The 24,989-nt window shown below is 48.1% G+C and overlaps 1 pseudogene; it reads left to right on the forward strand.

The window, feature by feature from the left end:
* The first annotated feature begins 4,673 nt into the window (after positions 1-4,673).
* On the forward strand, positions 4,674-14,678 carry LOC105865556 (sialic acid-binding Ig-like lectin 13; annotated as a pseudogene).
* The last annotated feature ends 10,311 nt before the right edge of the window (positions 14,679-24,989 follow it).

Here is a 24,989-nt window from a genome sequence, read left to right on the forward strand (position 1 = left end):
CACAGGCAGGTAAGAAGAGTGAGTCTCAGGAGCTGGCTGTGAATTCAGGCTTCAACACCGTCTTCCAGGCAAACCGAGAAGCGTGTGCGGAAGGCAGGTTTGGGGACACAGTCAGGAAACACGCTGGCAGTGAGAGCAAGGTTGTTGTGCAGAGTGGGTTGGGCCTCCCTCCCTGAGGAGGGTCTGTGCCCAGTGACAGTCGTCCTGGAGACGGGCCAGGAGACGCCCCTCTGCAAACTGGTGCAGGGGGACACAGCGTACAGATGGAGACTCCTTGGCAATTTTCTCTTGCAGAAAGGAAACTTCTACTCTTGTTTTCTGAGCTCCTGTGTCTGCAGGTTTTCAAAATAATCACCTGAAACTAATCCTGATGCCAAACAGGCACATTTTAAGGTGTATTCTGGTCTCCTATAGCTATATTTGGGGATGGCATATTTTGTGTCTACAACCTCATAAGGCTCAAAAGACCTACGTTAGGTAAAGCATATAGAGCAGTAATTGATTAATACTAAACGCTCAGTAAGAGCTTTGCGTTGCTCATTTCCAGGTCATCAAACACGTCTCACATGACCATTTACCTGACCCAGGGGCTGGGGTCAGAAAGGACAAGCGCTTTAGGCTCACGACTGCCATCTGGTGGCCACACGGGTGAGCCTCTGCTGAAACCGCTCAGGAAGCAAGAGCACTGGGGAGGCCACATGGGGATGGCTGTTGTGTGTGAATTGGGAAAAGAGTTTGGAAAGTTCTCCACCCGTTTATTCAAGCTTGTGTGAATTGGGAAAAGAGTTTGGAAAGTTCTCCACCCGTTTATTCAAGCTTGTGTTCACGTGACCCTCTATTGAGCCTGCGCTGTGTCCCCAGCCCTGCCCTCGTGTCAGGGCAGGAAGGACAGAGACACGGCCTGCAGAGGTCCCTGTGCAATCTGGACAAACCATGGCAGTTCCCATGGGAGGTCATGGAGATCTGGTGCCACGTTCCTGTCCTGTCTGTCTGTCTGACTCCACCTCATTCATCGAGAGGGATCAGGTGACAGGAGCTCAGCAAGGCAGGGCTCTCCCCGCACGGCAGCATGTCAAGGGCATGAATGAGGTTTGCTGTGTTGCCTCCAGACCCAAGTCACAGCAGAGTCTCCTCCTGTGTTTGTTGAGTGACTGAGTGAATGAGGACTTCACTTGAGACCCTTCCTCATCCCCGTGCCCTGCGCCCTCACAGAACCCCCAACACCCACACCTGGCAGAACTGCCTGCTCCAGGGTGTCGGTGGGGCTCCCAGTCTCCTCACTGGTGACATTCGGGATGGATGACCCTTTGTTGCAGGGCTGTCCTGTGCACCATGGATGTTTAGCAGCATCCCCAGTCTCTACCCACTACCCAGCCCTGGCCAAGTTGGGACAAAGAAGATGTCTGGGGACACCAGATGTCCATGGGGTGTGAGTTGGCCCCAACTGGAAACCTCAGGTTTGCACAACACTGAGACTCTCTCAGGCCAGGCCAGGAAGGGGCCACTTCCTGGTGCAAACCAGCAGGCAATAAAGTCACTGCAGCCTGGGCAGCAGGACCCTTAGGACACTCATGTACCCTTCTCTACTGAGATGGAGGTGTATGGAGAGCCCCTCAAAGGATGGGGACATTGGTGAAAGTCCACAGGCCAGGCGGGCAGGACCCCAGTGTGTGATGCAGGCTCTGGTACCTGAGTGTAATGCCAAGGTGGGAGGGGGACATGGTCTCTGCTCTTTCAATGAGCACATCTCTGGGGTCTCCCAACGTCTCCCCACAACCCCTGGGTAAAGCCATCCTGTGACTCTGAGGCTTTGCATGTGCAGTTCCATCTCCTGAAACGCCCTTCCCTCCCCACCCCTATCTCTGCCAGCCCTGGTCACCTGCAGGCCCCGTCTCCACTGTCATCCAGGTGTGTGTGTGTGTGCGTGTGTGTGTGTGTGTGCGTGAGTCTCATATGACACAAACTGGAGGGTGCCATGCCTCCATTTACTAACAGACGTCCTTGGTGGCTGCTGGTGTCCCCTGCGCTGTCCTAGCCCTACTGTGCGTGCAGGGAGCATCCGCACATGCAGCCTCAGGTCCGTCGTTGGGAGCTGTTGCTCTGCAGACTGCATGGAAAAGGGTGAAAATGAATGAAGAATGTGAGGCCGTGCTGGGTGGCCACCTGGGGTTAGAGAGAAATAACTCAGAGAAAGGAGAATACCACACACTGGGGACAGTTTCCGAGTGATGGTGTGAGGAGGTGGTGTCTGGGCACAGCGTGAGGGCGGTGAGGAGTCAGGCCCTGCCTGTGAGTCAGGAACAGCGTCGCAGGAGGAGGGAAGAGGGAACAGCGAGTGCAGTGCTCAGAGGCAGCGGCAGGCCGGGTGCTGGGGACTCTCCGGGGCCGTGTGTGACAGCAGAGGTGGCAGGAGGAGGAGCAGGGGGAGAACAGGGCTGACACCCAGGAACCCGGAGCCTTTGGGGACAGCAGGGACAGGACTGCACTTGCACCGTGACAGGACCTCGGCTGTCCTGGTCAGGGAGACTGGGAAGGCGCCATCAGGGGGAGGGACGGTGGCTGCAGCAGGGGGGCGGGGCCAGGCTGAGCAGGTGATTTGGGACGTGTGGAAGGTCACGCTCACAGGGTTTCTGAGGGGTGTGGTCATCAGGGGACGGGGAGACACGGATGATCCAGAGTCGTCCCCTGAGCTCCTGGAAGGAAGGAGCTGTGTCCACAGGGGCTGCGGAGGGAGGGCTTTGCAGGGCAGGGTCACTCCTGACAGTTCAACTGGCGCCAGAGTGGGGACACCATGGACACAGCTGGACACGCGTGTCGGCAGCTCAGTAGGGGACTCCAGGTGGAGTGTTGTGGGCATAACACGGTAACTGACAAGGGAATGAAGGGGTAACGTGAGCAAGTAATTCCTCATAAATCACGAGCAGCATTAGCCTAATTCAGCAAGTGCCCTTGTGTGCATCTATGAAAGTCACTGAAAGCAGGGACTTGATCAGATGCTGGCAAACCCGTGTCCATGGCAGTTTATTCACAATCGCCAAGAAGTGGAAGTGACCCACGTCTCCAGTGACAGATGAATGGATAAGCAAAAACATGTCTATTTGTATACAAAATATTATTCTTCCTTCTAAAACAGGAACTTCTGACGCATGCCTCCAAATGGAAGGACCTTCAGGACTCTGTGCTAAGTGAAATCAGCCAGTCACAAAAAGATCAATTCTGTGCGATTCCACTTCCTTGAGTGGAAGTAGAAACAGAAGTAGAGCGGTGGTCCCCAGGAAGTCGGGGATGGGAAGACTCAGGGAACTGTAGTTGATGGGGGTGGAGTTTCGGTTTTGCAAGATAAGAAAGCTCTGGAGATCTGTTGCACAACATTGAGAATATACTCAATACCACTGAACTGTACTCTTAAAAATAGTTAAGATCTATATTATATGTTATGTGTTTTTTCCACAATTAAAATATTAAAAAAAACCAAATAATGTATTTTATTCCTTTAATGGACAAAGTAGGAAAACCTTATGCAAAATTATCTGACAAACTTTAATACCAATTTATGATTAAAATTCTCAGCAATCCGGAAATAGCAGGGTACGGTGTACAGTCCGAGGATGGGATCTGCAATATCCCACTTTGACTGAAAGACTGAGAACTTTGTGGCCTAGGATTGGAAACAAGGCAAGAGTGGCTGCTGTCACCAGTTCTAGTAAACATGCTGTAGCCTCTTCCCAGTGCAATAAAAAGAGGAAAAGAAATTAGAGCTATTCAGATCTTAGAGAAGGAGGTAAACCTGTTTTTATTCACAGGAAACATGATTGAGTGCAGACAAAATCCACAGTTATCCACAAAGAAGCTACTAAATCAATAAATGACTGAATGAGGAGGTAGCATATTGGTTCAAACTAAAAATTTCTTTTGGATATCTATATGTTAGGCACGGACAAGTAGAAATAAAATATTTTAAAAAAGAGTTTACAGTAACCTTATGAACAGGAAATAAATTTAACAAATGCATGTAAGACCTTTATTTGATAAATATAAAATATTGCTGAGACAAAAGGAGACCTAGATAATACATATGTCCTAAAGACATACATGTTTACACACACACACACCCCCACATGCAACGTTCATGGAGGGGAAGACAACATTCTTAAGATCCCAGTTTTCTCCAAATTGATCCATAAATTCAATGTAATTTCAAACAAATTTTCGGGAAGAGCTTTCGTAAAAATAATCAAGTTGATTTTGAAACATATATAGAAAATCAAAGAACTAGAATGTGCTAACAATGGTGAAAATCGCCCCTCAATCCATTTAAGGAGACGCCCTGAATCCCCTGTCCTGTCTCCCAGGACCCCCACTGCCTCCACAGCCCCGACTGACACGGCAGGGACAAGTTCTCCACATCCAGGGGCAGGAGCTGTTTCCCCACAGAGCCTGATGGCTCCCAGGGGTGGCCACTCCCCGCTGGCTGTCCTCATTCCCTGTCCCTGAGCACAGACTCCCAGCAGAGGGGTCTGCGAGAGCAAAGCCCTGAGCCAGGGCAGAGTGGCAGGTTCCGGGACAGGGAGGGGAGGGAGGGCCAGGCACAGGGACAGCTGTCTAGAGATCAGTGTCAGAGGCTGGGGCAGCGGTGACCAAGGGGACACTGGTCCCTCTGTCACCTCCTACAGCCCCAGTGCTGAGAACCTGCCAGCACCTCTGCTGGGTGCTCACCCTGCTCCGGGCGCTGCGCTGTGTGGTCTGCGCCATCCCACCTCTCCTCACCCCTCCCACCGAGTCCTGGCCGCAGCCCTCACCCCAGCGTCGCCAGGACTTGAACTCAGCCCGGGGGGGAGCAGCCCCAGCCTCTGCCTGGGCAGCCCCAGCACAGGGTCCTCCCGGTGACCTGTTCAGCGCCCTGCGGGACGGTGAGGGCAGCACTGGGTCTGCCACACTCGCCTGCTTCTCTCTTCCCCAGAGAGGACCCGACCCTGTGTGTCTGAAGGAATGAATGACAGTGAGGGCAGCCTGGGTCTGCCACACTCGCCTGCTTCTCTCTTCCCCAGAGAGGACCCGTCCCTGTTGTCTGGAGGAACCAGTGACACAGTGGGCGCAGGGAAGGCGGCCTCCCTCCCGCTACTACAGGAAACAGAAATATCACTTGAGGACTCAGAAAGGTTAACATTTAAGATGACAAATGCCGACACTATGCAAGCAATAAACAAAAGACAGTTGGTGGCACTTTCCTAATATTGATGAATGAGTCCCAAGGCAAAGTGCTTCAGCACCGACGATGAAAGGAAACTTTATAAAGATCAAAGTTTTAACCATCAGAATAAGAAACAAATTCTAAATATGTGTGCATCTACTCATGGAGCTTTGAAACACACAAAACACCCATATTCACAGAGTCCCAGCTGCTGTCGTGAGGGGCTCCAGGTGCCGGGAGACCTCATGTTTCCCCAGCTGGACGGTGACTCCATGAGGACAGCGCCCGGGTCTGCTGTGCTGACCCCCATGTGCAGAGAGGGGACGGCCACACGTGGCTGCAGGAGGGGAGGAGGCTGCTGCCCACCCCGCCTGGGCCTCCACCAAGGCCATGTCCCTCAGCCCCACCCCAGACCCCCCAAACTGTGACTCCGGGGACCCGCCAGATGGGACCCATTATGACCTTCCAGAAAATGTCCCCTGAGTGGAAGGACTTTGATAGGGAGGCAGGGGATGTGGTTGGGGGCTGCATGGGGTGGGAACTTGGGTGACTGTCACCCGTCTGGGCACAGGGTCCCCAGGAGTGGATGTCGGTGGTGACAATTGATCTCTAAGTCCTGCCCTGGCCCTGACAGTGTCAGCCTGTGACGTTCCTCCGCTGAGGAGGGTCACGGTTCTGACCTCGCCCCCATCTTCCTGTGGGGCCTCCTCTAAGTCCTGCAGCTCTCAGTTCCCGAGAGAAGAACCCCGAGGAGCAGACTGTCCCCGGCGTCCCTGGCACCTGAGACCCGACATGCTGCTGCTACTGGCCCTGCTTTGGGGGACGGCGGGGGTGGAGGGATGGGGAGGGTACAGGCTGCAAGTGCAGAGTGTGGTGACGGTGCAGGAGGGCCTGTGTGTCCGTGTGCCCTGCTCCTTCCCCTGCCCTCTGTACCACTGGAGGGACTCTGACCCTATTCATGGCTACTGGTTCCGGGAAGGGGCCAGTGTGGAGAGGGATGCTCCCGTGGTCACAAACAACCCAGCTAGGAAAGTGCAGGAGGAGACCCGGGGCCGATTCCACCTCTTAGGGGATCTTAGGAGGAATGACTGCTCCCTGAGCATCAGAGACGCCACAATGAGGGTCGAGGGGTCATACTTTTTTCGGGTGGAGCGTGGATTGATGAAATGGAACTATGAACAAAACAAGCTGGTTGTGCAGGTGACAGGTAAGGCTCCGGCTCCAGGAGTGTCCAGAGGGGGAGGTGGTGGGCGCTGCAGGGCGGGGCAGGGCTGGGACCCCGTGCTGGGAGGGGCTGGGGGTGAAGCCTGTGGGGCTCAGGGCAGGAGCTGGACCAGAGCCTGAGTCCTCTCAGGGCCCCACGTTGGACCCTCCCTCCTGACCCTGCGTGTCCCCCTCTCCTCCCCAGCCCTGACCCACACGCCCGACATCCTCCTCCCGGAGACCCTGGAGTGTGGCCGCCCCAGCACCCTGACCTGCTCTGTGCCCTGGGCCTGTGAGCAGGGGACGCGCCCCCATATCTCCTGGGAGGGGGCTTCCGTGGCTCCCCAGGGCCCCACCATCGGCCGCTCCTCAGTGCTCACCCTCGTCCCTCAGCCCCAGGACCACGGCACCAGCCTCACCTGCCAGGTGACCTTGCCTGGGGCCGGTGTGACCACGACGAGGACCGTCCATCTCAACGTGTCCTGTGAGAGCTGGGCTGGGAATCCTGGGGTCCTGCTGGGGTCCCCAGTCCAGCGGTTGGGGTCAGGGCTGCACACGGGGTGCTGGGACCTGGGTCTTATTGGGGAATGTTAGGAGGATGCTGGGTTCCCCCTCCCCCCTTACGTGGCTCCTGGGGACAGAGGCAGCGTCCACCCAGCCCTCAGCAGTGACTTAGGGCTGCCATGTGTGTCTGCCCCAGACTCTCCTCAGAACCTGACCGTGACTGTCTTCCATGGAAACGGCTCAGGTAGGACGGGCCCTCCCTGGGCTGTGGGAGCTGGGCCTCTTCAGTCAGGGCAGGTGCGTCCTTCTCATCCTGGACTCACCTGGTCACCTGAGACCTCCTTCTGGTGACCCAGGGCCCCTTCCTCCCCTAAGACACCTTCTCACCCCCTCGGCCCACAAGGACAGGGTGACAGTCACACAGCAGAACTGGCCTCCAAGACCCTTGTCATTCGTCTCCTGAACACTCCTTCAGCCTTGTCTGTTTTTTCCCCCAAGTGTTTACCTAATTCTGAGTGGGTGATACGGTCACATGGGTGACAATTCCAAATGCACAGCAGGGTGAGTCCTCAGAGGCCTGTCCCCTCCCCAGAACCCACCAGGGTCCCCCAGGCTGCTAGAGCCTTGGTCTGTTCACCTGCAGGACCTCAGAGGTGGTTTGACATCCGTAGTGCAGCCATCCCCATGGTCCTGTGTGACTGTGTGGTGTCCCCCTGCATGGATTTACCCTGAGTCTAGATACATCTTATGCCAATGGAAAGTCATGGCGTTATTTTATCTTATCAGTAGACACATTGCAAGGAATATCTTCTATCTCCTTTCACACTTGTGTGTATGTTTGTGGGATAAATTCTTACAAATAATAAATGGGTCCTAAGTTTTCTTTAATTTTGAGAAATATGGCCAAGTGTTTCTGTATAAAGGGTGTACACGTTACATTCCCAACAGGGATTGGTCAACGTGTGTGTTTGCCTCCACTGCACTCTCCGTATGTGTCTTCCCCTCAGCAGGGCCTTTCTCTGTCCTTCCTTCCTGTCTGCAGATCTCTCTGTCTCTCTGACCTTCTGTCTGTTACTCTGCAGAAGTCACTGGGCTTGGGAACGGCTCATCTGTGTCAGTCCTGGAAGGCCAGTCCCTGCGTCTGGTCTGCGCTGTCAACAGCAACCCCCCTGCCAGGATCACCTGGACCTGGGGGAGACTCACCCTCAACCCCTCCCAGCCCTTGGGCCCTGGGGTGCTGGAGCTGCCTCGAGTGCACCTCAGGGATGAAGGAGAATTCACCTGCCAAGCTCAGAACCCTCTGGGCTCCCAGCACGTCTCCCTGAGCCTCTCCCTGCAGACTGAGGACCCAGGTGGGTCGGGGAGAAATAGAGAAGAACACCTGCCCCAACTTTGGAGTCCACCCAGCAATCCCTTAACCTAAAGGGAGGCTCAGCTGTGAGGCCTGGAACTTCCTTGTGACTCAGAGCACCACTGTCCTCTTCCTGCCTGGCAAGGGGCCTGGGGTGGGGCGAGGGGCAGAAGTGGACCTGGGGGGGAGGGGCTGGGGCTGGACAGGGGTGTTTGGGGAGAGAAGGTCCTTGCTCCGCAGGGCTGGGACTAGGGTGAGACACATCAGGAATTCAACTTGGGTACAAAATTTCAGAAGACATAAGGACAAACCAGTCACCAATCAAGGGAAGTAATATTGCTATGCAATGATTTTTTTTAAAACAATAAGTTGAACACAGTAAAATCAATGATGAACAAAATTTCTAAATTTTTAAAGGCTGCAGCAGCACTTCCATGTGTCACTGGTCCCACCAGCAGCCTCCCCACCTCCTCTCTCCCGTCCTTGTTCCTTGCCTCTGAGATGGGGAAGGGGAGTAGGAGCCCAGGGCCCTACAGGGGTGGGAGGAGGAGAGACCCAGCACTTGCAGGTGAGTCACCAGAGTTGCTCTCCTGCATCTGCAGGCACAGTGCAGCCTGTCTCGGGGGGGACGCTGGGGGCTGTCTGGGGAGCTGGAGCCACAGTCCTGGTCTTCCTGTCCTTCTGCGTCATCTTCATCATGTAAGCATTGACCTTGGGGGGAGGGCAGGCCAGGTGCAGAGTCCCTGTGGACAGAGGTAGAGGGAGCTGGATGGGGCATGAGCTTGAAGAAAGGGCAGGAAGGGGGTGAGGAGTGCACTGTGAGAATTTCATGAGCTCCCTTGTTTTGGGGGCTCCTAGTCTATGGCAATCTGCGGACCCCTTATCCAGGAGGCTGGTGGGTGTGTTCTCAGAATTGGCATCTGTGGGACTGGTAACCCCTGTCCCACCATGGCCACCACTCCAGCCCCTTCCTAGGAAAAAAGTTGGGGTCAGCCTGCCTACTGTGCTCTCATCTGCCCAGACTAAGTCTCTCTGGTCTGTCCTCTCAGCGTGAGGTCCCGCAGGAGGAAGGCGGCAAGAGCAGCAGCGGGCGTGGGGGACACAGGTGTGGAGGAGCCAGACGCTGTCAGGGTCCCAGGCTCTCGGGTAAGCTACTGGGTATGTCCACATCCAGCTTCCTGCCTGGACACCTCCCACAGGATGTCCTCCAGTATTGCTCAGCTGGCATGGCCAAAGTTGCCTCCTCATCTCCTCCTCCCACCCAAAAGCTGCCGCCCACTGCAGCATTCCCCATGGTGCCAGTAGCACAGAAGTCCAACCCCTCTGCTTCTTCCACGGCCAGGGACACTGGAAGAGTTACCTCCTGTATGTCCTTTCTTTCTTCCCCTATGCCAAAAGTTCACCATGTCTTGCCTGTTTATCCCCTAAGAACAGCCAGCATTGGTCCCCTCCCTCCATCCTGACCCCTCTCATTGCTGAGGCCTCAGGTTCTCTTCTTGGACCATCTCATCTCCCTGCCTCTCACCTCCCCTTCCCTACCTGGAGGGATTGTCCAAAAGCCATCACTGCCCTGTCCCCCCTTATTTGCCCAGATGCTCCCTCATCCCAAACTCTGTTAGAACAGGGGCCAGGAAACATTTTCTGTAAAGACCAGATGGTAAATGTGTTTGGTTCTGTGGGTTATACAGTCTCTGCTGCAGTTACTCAACTCTGCTGTTGTAGCATGAAAGTCGCCATAGACCAGGTGTAAATGATGAGTTTAGCTGTGTTTCAATAAAACTTTATTTAAAAAGGCAGACAGTGGGTGAACTTTGACTAGGGTATAGTTTGCCCACCCAAGGTCTAGAGAAGAAAACCCCAAGTTCTAGGCCAGCAGCCCTGCCATCCAGGCCTCTTAGGTACCTACATGTCCCTTAGGGATGGAATTACCCAGAGGTGACTGAGACTCTTGAGCTAGATGCAAAATTTTAGGGGTTGTGAAAACTCTCAGTGATTGAGACAATTTATGTAATTTTTTAACAGATGGAAATCAAGGAAACAATTCATGATGAGTAAAATATCAACATTTTAAATAATGACAGGTCCAGTAAACTGAAGTTAATTAAAAGTTTTTAAGATCATCACTTAATCAAGACAAATTGTCTCACAGGGCAGCATTCTCATCTGAGAATCAGGGAAGGAAAAAAGTGGATTTTGAAAGTTTTGTCTCTTTTTTGCTTCCAGTAGAGCTAGGTTCCAATTTGCTCAGGAAAGCACACTCCCTAATCTGGGCTTATTTCAATTTTTATTCTTCATGGATATTTAGCATTCATTTTATTTTTTAAAATGTTGCATTGAAATATTCTTCATCTCAATGGCTGATATCTTTGGCTGCCTTTTCATTTTGGACTCTGGTGAGTAACACCATTCTTCCCCTTGGCCCAGCCCTGACCTCCAGCCACTTCCTGCCTCCTGCTCTGAGCTCCACCCACGCTGGGCTTTTCATTATTGTCACCCACAACAAGATGATTTGCACGTTTGCATCTTTGCATGGGCTGTTTCTCCATCATCAGAGGCTCTTCATCCTCACTGCACTTCCTGTAGGATATTCTGAGCAACAGAGTGAAAAGTGTCGTTTCATTTTTTAATTTGGTCTGAAAAATTATTGGGCACCTACCAAGAGACAAGCTCTGTATGAGCCTGGGTCCCATTTGTGAAAAGCATTTAAACATCGTGGGCTCAGTGAAGTCTTCTTTTAGAGAGAGGGACATATCCACACCAGTCACTAACCAACCAAGAAAACAACAAATAAATGAAGGAAATGTGAAAAATAGGCACGTAATTTGGGAAAAATCCAGGTGACAGGAAATAGAAAGTGCCGAGGAGATGGAGATGGCCTATGGTGTATTGTGTTACGTATGATCTACCTGTCATCTGTCTAGAGATGTACATATCGATGCATCTATTCTCTCTCTCTCTAACTCACTATCTTTCTATCTCTCCAACCTTCCATCATTTATGCATGTATCTATCTGTCTTGGTAAAAAAGCAAGCACATAACACAAAGTTGAACATATTAACCATTTTTAAGTGTACAGTTGTACAACAGATTCTAGAATTTTTCACCTTGCAAAACTGAAAACCTATGTTCATTGATATCAACTCCCCACTTCCCCACCCGACCGTCCTCTTCTCTGTGAGACCCTGGTGACCACCATGATACTTTCTGTTCCTGTGAATGTGATGACCACATATCACATATAAGTGGAGTCGTGCAGTATTTGTCTTCTTGTGACAGGCTTATTTACTTAACATACAACCTCAAGATTCATACATGTTGTGGGACATGATAGCATTTCCTTCCTTTGAAAGAATGATTATTAATATTCCATTCTGCATATACACACTGCTTTTTAAAATCCATTTATCTATGGCTGGGCATTTGGGTTGCTTTCACGTTGGCAATTGGGAATTATGCTGCAGTGAACATGGGTGTGCATATATCTTCTCAAGATCTTGCTTTCAATCCTTTTGGATATATGTCCAAAAGGAGGAATGATGGATCTTATGTTACTTCTATTTTTAATTTTTGTAGGAACTGCCATACTCTTCTCCATACTGGCTATATCATTTTACGTTCCCATGAGTAGTATGTACAGGTTCCCATTTCTCTACATACTGACCAACAGCTGGTATTTTCTGTGTTTTACTTGTTTGTTTTTTACAGTAGCCGTTCTAATGGGTGTGAGGTTACATCTCACTATAGTGCTGAATTCCATTTCTCTTATAATTAGTGGTCCAAGCATCTTTTCATGTACTCTTAGGCCATTTATATGTCTTCTTCAGAGAAAAGTCTACCAGAATCCTTGGTTACTTTTAAGCTGATTTAATTGGTTTTCATTGTGGAGGTATATGAGGTCTTTATATATTCTAGATATTAACCACTAATCACATGTATGGTTTGCAAATTTTTTGGCCAATCTTACGTTGACTGGTGGTTTGTCTTAATAGCTTTTGAGCAAAGGCATGAAGGAGGCTCAGAGTCTGGCACTCAATTGTGTTACTGTAGGAAGGGGGAAGGGCAGGGGCAGAGCTCAGACACAGGAGGCTGAGCGGGGAGTGGGGAGCCACAGGGAGGGCCGTGTGGTTAGACAGAGGGAGGCAGGGGCCCTGAGCAGGAAGTGAGCGTGGACAAGCCCACCCTGTGTGCGTGTCATATCTGAATTCACAGCCACTGTGAGCATCTGGAGATTTTGTGCAGAAGAGAGCAGGTGTGGGAGAGGAAGAGCAGAAGCAGAGAGTCAGAGAGGAGGCTGGTGGACATTCCAGACAGGAGGTGTCACAGCTGGAGGATGGCAATGGAGGCTGGGAAGGCCCGGATTCTGGATAAATTTGAAGTGAAGGCTCATGGGAATTGCTAATGACTTAGGAGTGGGCCATGAGGGACAGAGAGGGTGAGATATCCGTGAGGGATTGAATATTTGAGCTGAGCTGCTGGAAGAATGGAGGTGGTAGTCACCAAGGCTGAGAATATTGGTGGAGAAAGAGATTTGGGGGAGAAAAGAAGAAGTTCATTGTAAATAGGTTGGGTTTTATGTGTCTTTGGACAAGGGAGTCAGAGTTTCAAGTATACTGTTGGATGCAAGTTTGTAACCAGGAGAGGGGAACTGGCTGGAATTCTGGATTTGGGGATCATCAGCCTATTGGTGACATGAAACCAACATAGTGGGTGAGTTCACAAAGCAAAGTTGAAAATGTAAAGATTCCAGGGCAGCTCTGCTATTTAGGGGTCAGGGAGATGTGGTGTAACCAGCAAAGGGGCTGCAGGGAGGTCGGATGGACCTAGAAAATGTGACGTCCTGCAGTTGAGTAAAGAAGGGCCTCAGTGCAGGTACCGCGTGCAACTGGGTCCTCTGCTGCTGCCACGCCCAGAGGGAAGACTGACACGTGGTCACTGGGATTAGCCACGTGGCGTCCTGTTGATCTTGATAATGGCAGTGCTGAAAAGTGGTGCATGTGTGTGTGATTGAGTGTGTGTGAGTGTGTGAGTGCACGTGTGTGTGTGAGTGTGTTAATCCTAATTTGAATAATCAAAAGACAGTGGAGGAGCAAACTCATTGACAGTTCTGTGGACATGTTGATGTGTTGAGGGGGGAGCCTAGAAGGGCTCTGGTTAAGCAGACGGCCACGCAGGCAGCCTCCATCGCTGTGTGCTGTCTCTTCAAACCTGATAAATGTGTTGTCTTCCAGTTCTGGTAGGCGGATGTTTCCCTGGGCTGACATCAAGGTGTTGGCCGGCAGGGCGGTGCCCTCTGGCAGCTGCAGGGAGGACGCACTTTCTTCTCTTCCAGCTTCTAGAGGTGCCTGTGATCCTCGACTCTGGTCCCTTCCTCCCGCTACAAGGCTCCCGTGAAGCATCTAGTACTCTCCACCTGTCCCCTCTTTTGCTTGTTAAGACTCATTGATCACATTTGGGCCACCCAATGTTTTGGGATAATCTTCCCATCTCAATGTCCTTAAATGGACTCCATCTGCAATGTCCCTTTTGCCACATAAGGTTGCATACCCCCAGGGTCCAGGAGGTTAGGGTGGGGACATTTTTATGAGCCATTCCTCTTCTTATCAGAGGGATATACTTGTTGTGACTGGCCTGTCCCTACACCGGCCCCCTCACCAAACTGTGAGCTTCCTAAGGGCAGGTGCCATGCCAGAATCAAGGACCTGTATTTCTAAAAGACTGTGTTTTGGACCATCATATAGTAATTCACAAATGAGTGATTGTTCGTTTGATGGTCAGTTATTGGCATGTCCCTCAGTTACAGAGTGAGCTGCAGGAGGTCGGGGTCCATGTTCTTGTCCACCCCAACACATCCAGCACCCAGCTTACTGCCTCACATGCAGGGGCCTCTGTGGTCACCAGGCTGTGGGGTCAGAGAGCTGACTGGGTTCAAATCTGGTGCATCAGGGAGTTGGGCAGGCCGCCTCCTGCCTCCGCCTCAGTTCTTATGTCTATCAAATGAAGAAAATATTAATATTATTCCTCATGCGGTTGTTGTGAGAAGTTAATGAAATTGGTAAACACCAAATAAGGGGCGTAGGAAGCCCTAAATATTTATACAAAGCTTGGAAGAATGAGATCCCACCAACAATGCCTGAGGGACGAGTAGGGGAAGGAAATCATGGCCTTCCTCCCTGGCCTCCCTGCCTTGTCCTGTCCCCATTGTCTGCTCTGACTCCCTCCTTTCTCTCTTCACTCAGGTGTCCCTGATTGAACCCCAGGCAGGTGACAGCCGCCCAGACCATGCTCCCCCTGCTGTGGCCAGCCCCATCTCAAGGCTGGAACAAGAGGTGCAGTATGCAACCATCAGCTTCCAGAAGAGGAAGGCTCAGGACACTGCAGGACAGGAGGCCACAGGCAGAGAGTACTTGCACATCAAGATCCGCCAGTGAGAAACTGTGGAGACTGGGCCCTGGTGGGGAGATGCCGCCCCTCCTGGCAAAGGGGACGTCAGAGGCTCATTCCTGCAGAATCCAAGCCTTCCACAGCCCCACGCTGCCCAGCAGAACCCCAGAGCTTCTTCCTCCTGTGAAACTGAATCCTTGTGCCCACTGACCTCCATCTTCCCTTTCTCTGTCCTGCTCGGCCCTGTCTCCCAGCTCCTCATACCCACTATTCCACTTTCTACTTCTGTGAGTTAGACTGTTATAGACTCCACATGTAAGTGTGATTAAAAGGTATTTCCCACTCTGTGCTTGGCTTATTTCACTTAAAATACTATCCTTTAGTTTGATCAATGCTGTCTCAGATGAGAGAATAAAGTATGTTTCAAAATTGCTAAAAGAGAGGTTTATAAATGTTCTTACCAAAAAGAAATCATAGTAGTTGAGTTTATGTTATCAAATGGATCTGGGTCCTTCTCCCCATGCACAACGCAAAGGTAAATGTGGAGGCACCAGGTTTTTGCAGCAAGAAAGGTTTATTTCCAGCCAGCTGAATGAGGAGACAGGAGTCAGGCTCAAATCTGTATCCTTGAGCAGAGGTTAGGACAGGTTTTATAGTGACAGGGTAATGAGGCGTGACTGGATCCTGACCTGGAGGTGACACCAGGGCACAGTCTTATTGGAACCTGGATCCCTCCACGTGTTGTGTGCATCTGTATTCAGTCCCCACTCCTGGGACCAAGCACTTAGATTCTCCTGTGGTTGCATGCTCAGGGCAAACTCAGGTTACGTGACCTTCAAAGTGGGGATCCGTGGCAACTGCAAAACAAATCACAACTTTATTACATAAAATTTAAATCAGGTTGATTTCATGCAGTTTCGGTGATGGGTATACTCACTCTCCTGACATGATCATTCCACCATGTTTACATTATGGAAACCTCACTGGTGCTGTCTCAAGGCCTCACAGCTACTCAGGGCAGGGCTGGAGTTTAAACCCCACCTCATTCTGAGTCTCTGCTCTCATCTAACATCGAGTCAGCCAACTAGCAGGCCAGGCCCCCTTTGGCCACAAATTAGCAGACATAATATTCCTATTGGTCTTGAAATTTGTTAAGGAGGTGAAGTAAATGGGCCAGAGTCTTAGGGACAAGAGAGGTGCAGTTGAGGAGATGAAGGCTGGGGATCTCTGATCACGCCTTTTGGACAGTCTTCATTTATTTATTTGTCATCACCCATTATTAAAACTTTTAGTTTAAAGTTGTTTATTTTTTCTTGAAAATGAAAAGGATCAATTTTTAAAATTATGACAAAATTCACCTACTACAAATACACAAATCTTAATCGTGTATTCCATGATCTTTCCAGACTTGTACACCTGTTTCCCCAATCAGGACCCCAGTGAAGGATATGGAAATTTCCCATCACAGCAGAAAGGTCCTGGCTCCCATGCCCAGTCAATCCCCAACCCTGAGAGCCAACACTTTCTGCTTCCTATCACTGGACATTACTTTTCCATGTCTTTAAACATTATATAATTGGCATTATACAGTATATATTCTTGTGTCTGGTTTTATTTTCACTGAGCATTCTATTTTTTGAGATTCATCTGTGTTGACTCATGTGTCAGCCTTCTAGTCCCTGTTATCACTGAGCAGGATTCCACAGTATGAGTATATCAACCTTCCTCTACCTACATTTTTTTGTTCATGAATATTTGCTTTCATTTTTGGCAATTATGAATACAGCTGCTGATATGTTTGCAGAAGACTGTGTTGAGATGTTTCCATTTCTGTCGGGTGTTGGGGGCACGGGTGGCACGGGCCCAGTGTGGGCGGATTCACATGCTGGAAGCTCCAGAGCCTTCGGCATGTCCCTGGGGAGACCAGTGTCCAGCAGCTCATGATGGGAGGACTGGAGATGGACACTGGGAAACATAAGGTCCCATAATCCTGATTATGAACCCCAGTACTGGAGGTTGAATATTGTCCCTCAAGAGATATGTCCAAGTACTAACCCCTGTACCTGCCAATGCACGTTAGCTGGGAATAGGGTCTTATCAGATGCAATCAAGATAATATGAAATGGAACAGGATTACATCGGTCCCTAAATACAATGCCTGGAGTCCTGATACAAGGAGAGACATTTGGACACAGAGACACACACGGGATGAAGGCCAAGTGACAATGGAGGCAGAGATTGGACTTATGCTGCCATGAGCCAAGGGATGCTGAGGATTGCCGGCAACCACCAGCAGCTGGAAGAGGCAAAGGATTCTTCCCAGGACCTTCAGAGGGAGCATGGCCCTGCTGATATTTTGAGTTTGGACACCTGGACTCCAGAACTGTGAGAGAATCAATCTCTGTGGTTTTAAGTCACCAAGTTTGTGGCAATGTCTCCTGCAGCCCTAAGAAGTCAGTGCAGTGAGGGCAGCACACCTGCTGGGCACCACTGTGCATGGGATCCTGCACCTGTCCTGTCTCACGCAGGCTCCACAGTCACTCGGGGAGTCACAGAGCCACACAGGACACAAGTGCAGGGACCGGGTGGGAGTCGTCAGCATTCCCCACCCTTTAAAAGATTTCTGAGATATTAAGGTCCCTGGAGGAAGATGCCATTGGGGAGGTCGGGGGTGGGGAGGAAAAGAGGCTGCATGGACCTGAGGAAGGAGTGGGCACTGCCGTCCTAATTACCAGTGGTGACAGTAATAATAATGATCATTGGGACAATAATAATTTACTTCACACCTATTACATGCCTGGCTCTGTAGTAGAGAGAAATGATCTTTAATCCTCCCAATAGCTACACCAGAGAGACACTAAGCACACTGCAGATGATGAAATTGGGTTCACAGAGGTCGAGTTATCTGCCCAAAGTCACACTCCTAGAACATGATAGAGAACACGGTTTTCAGCCTGGCTTCTCTGACTGCCCGATGCCTGCTCTCATGCAGACTGGAGGCTCAGACCATGGAGCATGTGGCACCGTCAATAGGACGGTGGTGTTGGGGGGTTTTGGGTGTGAGGAGGTGGCTCTGCTAAGTAGGGGGATCCAACCAGGTTCTGAAAGGAGGGTTGACTGAGTCTCTGGGAAACACTCTAGATCTTTCTGGATTTTTATCATAGCCAGTTTGGGATTGTGCGTTGAATAGTTTAATAGCAACAATACTACCAAAGATCTTATTGAGTGCTGAGTGTGCAGCAATCCTTGCCCCGAGCCCTTTACCAGTAAGCGCTGACTTCACCCCCACAGGTCCCATGGGCCTCCTGCTGCCCAGGAGACGTCCTTTGGTGAGAGCTGGGGGGGCATCTGGGCAGACGGGGCACCCAGGCAGATGTGACTGCAGGGTGGTGAGGGTGGGGTCCAAGCTCATCACTCCTGGGGTGGATGGAAACCATGTATCTGTGGGGCGTGTGTTCCTGTGTGTGTGTGTGTGTTTGCCCAAGTTCACGAAGCCGTGTGAAGGTGTGTGTGTGTGTCAGTGAGTGTGATGCTACGTCTGTGGGTGTGTGCAGGTCTGTGTCTATGGTGAGCTGTGCACAGGTGTCTGAGACCATGAAAGTCCTACTAAGGGTCCTGTCCTTCTCCCCTCCTCCCGCCCCGGCCCTATGGGTTCCAGCTGTGACCCTAAATGGGGTGGTCCTAGCCCCCTTCCCACCCTTGCTCTGAGCTGCTCTTCCCTCAGCCCTGGGAAGGCGGTCAGTGCTCTCTTACCTACGAGCAAGAGGCCCCTCTGAAGGCTGCACCTGTGGCTGGAAAGGTCCATGAGCTGTCTGGGGTCCTGCAGGAGGACGGTCTTCCCAGAGACGTGGCCGCCCCTCTGCCCTTCCCAGACCCACGTCCCAGGTCCCAGAGCTTCTGGTCGTGTCTCCTGAGCCCTCCAGGGCGGCCTTTCCTCACAGGGTGGACTCTGACCAGCAGAGCTGGGGCCTGGGAAAACAGGGCTCTTGGGAGTCAACTCTTATCTTTATGGCTTTATGTTGCCTTCATTTAATATTTATCTACCTTATTTTTATATTTATTTATATTATTTTTTTCAGGTTTTTAAAAACAAAACAAAACAAAGGCTTACTTTTGGGAGACCAAGGAAATACAAAAAAGCTTAGCAAAGACAAGACACAAAATTGCTCATGTTTGTCCTGTTCTTTCATTTGATTTTCCTACCCACTGCCTCGCCCACTTTTTAATGTGCCTCATCCTGTGTTACAAGTGGCTTCTTTTCCTCAACAGTGTACTGTTGCCCAGCTTCCTTAAATATTCTCCGTGGCCATTCTGAATGGTTGCAGGGCTTGTTATACACCTGAACGAAGTGTGTACAAACTATTCCCTGTTGTTGGAGTTTCAGGGTCATCCTAAAATACACCTTTAGGGGTAACTTTGTGGTTTAGGAGCAAACAGTATGTGGTCCTTGCAGAAGGCAGTGGAGGAAGGGGGAGTTGAGCCATACACAGACGGAACACTGTCTACGTGTGCTGAGACCTAACAGAGCGAGAGACACAGAGAGAAATAGTCAAGTGACAAAGTCTTTCATTCTGAACTTGGGAATGTGTTTGTATTTTTTTTTAATAACAACACCAACTGCTTTTTAAATTATAAAATGAATACATTTGCTATAGTATTTCGAATGTCCTTACAAATGAAGAAAATTATTAAAATAGTTTGATAATTACTATATATTGATAAATGTAAGACTATTTATAAATCAATAAATGTATAAAAATTCATACACAGTTGGCCCTTGAACAACACAAGGTTAGGGGCACCAAATCATCCGTGTGGTTGATAATCCATGTATAACTTTTGACTCCATAAAAACTTAATGAATAATAGGTTACTGTGGACTGGAGGCTTATTGATAACATAAACAGTCAGCTAGCACGTATTTTGTACATTATGTGCATCACATACTGTATTCTTACAATAATGCAAGATGGAGAAAAGAAAATATAATTAATAAAAACATCAGGAAGAGAAAATATATTTATAATACATTAAGTGGAAGTGGATCATCATTAACTATACATCCTGAATGTGCTGAGCAGGAGGAGGAAGAGGAAGGGTTGGTCTCACTGTTCTCTAGTGTATTTTAGGATACTTAATTGATTTTATGCATTTATGACATAACAAACGTTTTCTTAATATTTTTATTATTAGTAGACTATGGAGTTCATCTGTGAGCTTTTCAAAATTGTTATACTCTCAAAAAAATTTTCCATTATATTTCTAGGAAAAAATATCTGCATATAAGTGGATCCATGGATTTCAATCCCATGGTTGTCAAGGTTCACCTATATTTGTACGTGTACATATTTTTACATTTTAAGAAATATAAACATGAGAAATAAAAATAAAATGATTCATTATAATATAATGAATACAATAGTTACAAATCACTTGCCATAATTTGACCACAGAGAGACAACCCCAGCATTTTCCTCTGTATATTTTAAATTTTCATATGTTATATATACTCATGCATATATCCTTTTTTTTTTTTAACAAAGTGGAATGACAGCATTAAATATCCTTCTCTATTAGGGCTTCTCAAACTTTAACCCCTAGGTAGTTGCAGGAAGGTGAATCAACATCTCTGAGTATCTAGTGTTTTATAAAATATCTCTGAGGTCTTCTGATGTACCCTAAAAACTCATAAGAATATTTGCAGCCTATACAAAATACATCTCCATTGGTTATGATAGGAAAATAATGCATTACTTACCACTGAAGCTACTTAATGGTCCTGGTCAAGTATTTGAGTATAAGTGACGCTCCCAGAAGTTATGCAAATCGAATCTTATGTCTCTGGGTCCTCTGACACTGCCTACCACCACCTGCCCTCGGTCCTGGACTCCCATGGGAGAAGCAGGACTCTGCACCATCACCGTGAATCCCTCATGACTGCATCGCATTCCACTGAACTGGATATGGTTCGAATTGTTCAACCAATTCTCTACTTCAGAGCGTTTAAGTCTTTTCAATTCATTGTAAAGAGACTTTTTTTCTTCTTACAATGGTTTTATGTTCACAGCAAAATTGAGTAGAAGACATATAATTCATTTTAATCTGGCCCTATCGCCTGGAAATAGCATCAGGAGCCACAAGTTAAGAGCTCAGTCTCACAACAGTGCCCCCACTTCAGACGCCAGTTCAAGTAGCAGGTTGCTACCTGCACTTCTGATTGTCCAACTATGAATTGGGGTTCCCACAATCTCATCTTTATGTTGAATGAAGTTGCTAGAGTTGCTTACAAACTCAAGGAAGCATTTACTTACTTCTACTGGGTTTTCTGGTTTGTTAATAAGGGATATAGATGAAGCGTCAGATGGAAGAGATGCACAGGGCGAGGCGTGGCAGGTAGGGTGTGGAGCTTCCATGCCCATTTCATGGGCACCACCCTCCAGGAACCTCCACCTGTTCAGCTCCCCAGAACTCAATGAACCCAGCCCTTTGAGGTTTTCATAGAAACTGCTCAGGTATAGTTGATTACATGGTTGATGGTAGGTGATCAATAACTTTCAGTCCCTCTTCCCTTCCCAGAGGTTTTCAGCTGGAATACCAATTGAAAGTTCCAATCTTTCAATCACATGGTTGGTTCCCCTCACAAGCAACCCCCATCCTGAGGCCATCTAGGGGCCCTCCCACCGTCATCTCATTAGAACAAAAGATGATCCTTTCATGAAGAATATTAGAAATGTCTCATGGGTTCTGCATCAACCAGGGGTGAAAGACCAAATATTAGAGCAAAAAGTTCTCCAAGTGCCCCAATCTACCAGGGTTTTAGGAGCTGTATGTCAGGAAGTAGGGATGACAACCAAGTATGTATTTCTTAATATCTCACATGTGTGCATGGGGTGGCAGGAAGTGAGTGTCTATGGAGCTGGTGGGGAATCCCCCAGTTGGTGAGTCTGTGTGAGCCCTTCAAACCCTGAGCATGGCAACTGCGCACGGAAAAGTCTCTTGAGGATATCTCGGTGTCTCAAATCAATACTCAGTTTATTAAAGTTACAGACCACCAAACCTAGTTATTCTAAGCTTTAAAGTTCAATGAACAAATTCTACATTTGTTCATAGACTTAATAAATTTTAATAATAACAGGTTAACCAAATGAATGTCAATAGAAAAAAATCCTTTTAAAAGATGAGTGACATTTATAAATATAGTTAATGAAATTCCCATAAACATGTTATTCTGCTTTTATAAATTTTTGTTTGTTTTTTACTTCAAAATTAGTTTCTGATACATGGCTTGAGTCAGTGTCTAAATGTGCCCATCACCCATATGGTGTTCACTGTACTGGTTAGCTGGGTTTTTGTTCTTCCCCTCCTCTCCGGTGACTTTTACTTTGCTCTATGTACTTGCGTGCCCATCAGTGAGTTCCAATTTATTAGAGAGTACATGTCGTGTGTGTTTTTCCATTCTTGTGATACTTCCCTTAGGATAATGGTCTCCATTTCCTTCCAAATTATTGGAAAAGGCATTAATTCATTTTTATTGCCTAGTAGTACTACCATGATATACATATATCATATTTTGTTAATGTACTTATGAATTGATGGGCATTTTGGTTGATTCCACATCTTTGCTATTGTGAATTGTGCTGCAATAAACATTTGAGTTCAGGTGTCTTTTTATAAAATTACTTCTTTTCCTTTGGATAGATACCCAGTAGTGGGATTACTGGATCAAATGGTAGGTCTAATTTTAGTTCTTTGAGAAATCTCCATACTGTTTTCCATAGGAGTTGTACTAAATTACAACCCACCGAAAGTGTATAAGAATTCCTTTCTGTCTACATCCATGCCATCATCTAATGTTTTTGTACTTTATAGTAAAAGCCATTCTAACAGGAGTAAGGTGTTATCTCATTGTGGTTTTAATTTGCATTTCCCTGATGGTTAGCGATGTTGAGCATTTTTTCAAGTTTCTTGTCCATTTGTCTACATTCTTTTGAGAAAACTTTGTTCTTGTCTTTTGCACACTTTTTAATGGAGTTGTTGGATATTTTCTTGCTGATTTTATTTCTTTGTAGATTCCAGGTATTAGCCCTATATTGGATGGGTAGATTGCAAATACTTTTTTCCCATTATGTAGGTTGTGTATTTACTCTTTAGCTGTTTGAAGTATTTTAATTTAGTCAATTGCCATGTATTTATTTTTGTTGCTGCTGTAATTGACATTGTGGTCTTGATCATAAGTTCTTTGCATAGACCAATGTCTAGAAGAGTTTTTCCTAAAATTTCTTATCAAATTATATGGTTTTGTGCCTTAAATTTCAGTCTTTTATTCATCTGGAATTAATTTTTGTGAGTGGTGTGAGATAGAGGTCCTGTTTCATTCTTCTGCATGTGGCTGTCCCAGTTTTTAAGTGAACATTAACTACACTAGGTACTTCCTGGACAGTGTCTGATTTACATATTGTGGGAGAGGGTGTGAAAGCAGCCACAAGCCCCATGGAGATGGAAATTGTGGAACCAGCGAAAGGTCAAGGGCTGGAAGACTTACAAAAATGGTCCTGATTAGTGATGATGACATTTCCATCTGCAAACCTGTTTCCAGAAAAGGCACATTCCCATCCGTTCAATGCGATTGATTTTTCTCAAATCTTCCAATGGGATATTGCTTGGTAAGAAAGGTTTTTTGCATGCTTATTCATCTGCTCTTTCTTATTCACCAGAAGGTAGTATTCTATGCATCTCACATTGTCCATGATTACTAAGATGAAATTCTTGTATTTCTCAAGCTTTTATTAACTCACACTGTATGCAAGAAAGTCCCAATGTCTCCTTGCAGTTCCACAGACAAAGGCCTGGGAAATTCCAGCTTTTAGTGTCAGGGAGATGAGGTGTAAATGGCAGGAAGACCGAGATGGAGCAGCTAGGGAAGAGGAATGAATGACCAGGAGATCGCAAGGGTCGGGTCCTGGTGACCAAGAGAACAAGGAACTTCAGGGAAGAGAGACTAGTCATTTGTTTCCAATACTGATAAATCCTGTAAGACAGGGACTGAAAACGACCATTTGAATTTATGTAAGTGGTATCACAGTGTATTTGGCAAAAAGAGTTCTGGTAGCCTAGTGGAGATATATCTTCATTGCAGAGAGTTCAAAAGAGATTTGAAGGGGAGGAAGTAGAAACTGTGAGTGCCAAGGACTCTTTTGAGACATGTTGCAGTAAATGTAGAGGCAAGAAATGGGCCTGCAGCAGAAAATGGCTACACTCTCTAAATCTTTGCCATTTCTGGCAGAATCTGACTTCCTGTCTCCAATGACACCACATGGGCTTATTTCCATAGGGTTTTTCACTTCTTGTGGTGACTGTATTCCCCTGGCTTCCCAAAGACACTGTGAGCTCCACGAGGACAAGTTTGGGTCTGATAAGACCTTTGTTCTTCTACTCTCCTGTTCACCTGCACAGGGTCACAATTTGCAGTTGCATGTGTATCACTACTCTGCTTCTGTCTTCATCTCCTTCAGTACTGGAGGTCACAGGGCCACCTCTGCTTTGCTCCCTGCCTGTGGATTTAGTTCCCAGCACACAGGAGTTCTCAGCAAAGTCTGGGGTTGCGTTCATGGTCAATAAATGTGTCAGCTAGGGAGGTATCTAACTTCTCTTAGACTTCATTTCCCTATCTGTAAAATAGGTAAAATAACAGTGTTTTCCACATACATCTCTGTGGGTGTTCAGGAGAATTGGAATGCATCAGTAAGTGCTCTATGTGTTCATTAACTGAATAAGTGGACCTTAAGAAACGTTTGATGAAAGAATAGAAGGGTGAAGAAATGTCCTCTCAGAATCAGACTAAGTTCATGGACCCTCTCTGCCTTCTCATGGTCCCCCTCCCACTGCCCCTCTCTGGCCCCTTCTCTCCTCTCCCCACAGGAACACCAGAAGTCATCCAAGTTCCATAGCTCCACTGATCCATCAATTTTTAGGGGCTGCCTCCACCATGGGGATGGAGGAGGAGTTGTGTTATGCCTCCCTCAGCTTCCCTAGGATGAATCCTTTGGAGGGCACCTCCAGTCACTGCTCAGAGATCAGTAAGTGACAGGAGCATTGGACTGAGTGACAAGATTACATCCTCTCTGGGAAGGAAGACCGAAGGCTGGTTCGTGGAGAATTAACTCCCCATAGTCAATGTGTTAATACACTGTTTATGAATTTCCTGCTATATTGATATTATCTTTTGTACCCAGAGGCCTGGGAACCAATCTATGCTCTTTTATATGCTGAGAGCATGACATTGGGTGAGCTACTTTCCCCTCCATGTCTCAATTTCCTGCTCTGCAAAATGAATGCAAGATGTCCTATCTCACAGGGCT

The sequence above is a fragment of the Microcebus murinus genome, unplaced genomic scaffold (genome assembly GCF_040939455.1).
Source record: "Microcebus murinus isolate Inina unplaced genomic scaffold, M.murinus_Inina_mat1.0 scaf044_hap2_Mmur4.0, whole genome shotgun sequence".
In the NCBI taxonomy this organism is placed as follows: Eukaryota; Metazoa; Chordata; class Mammalia; order Primates; family Cheirogaleidae; genus Microcebus; species Microcebus murinus.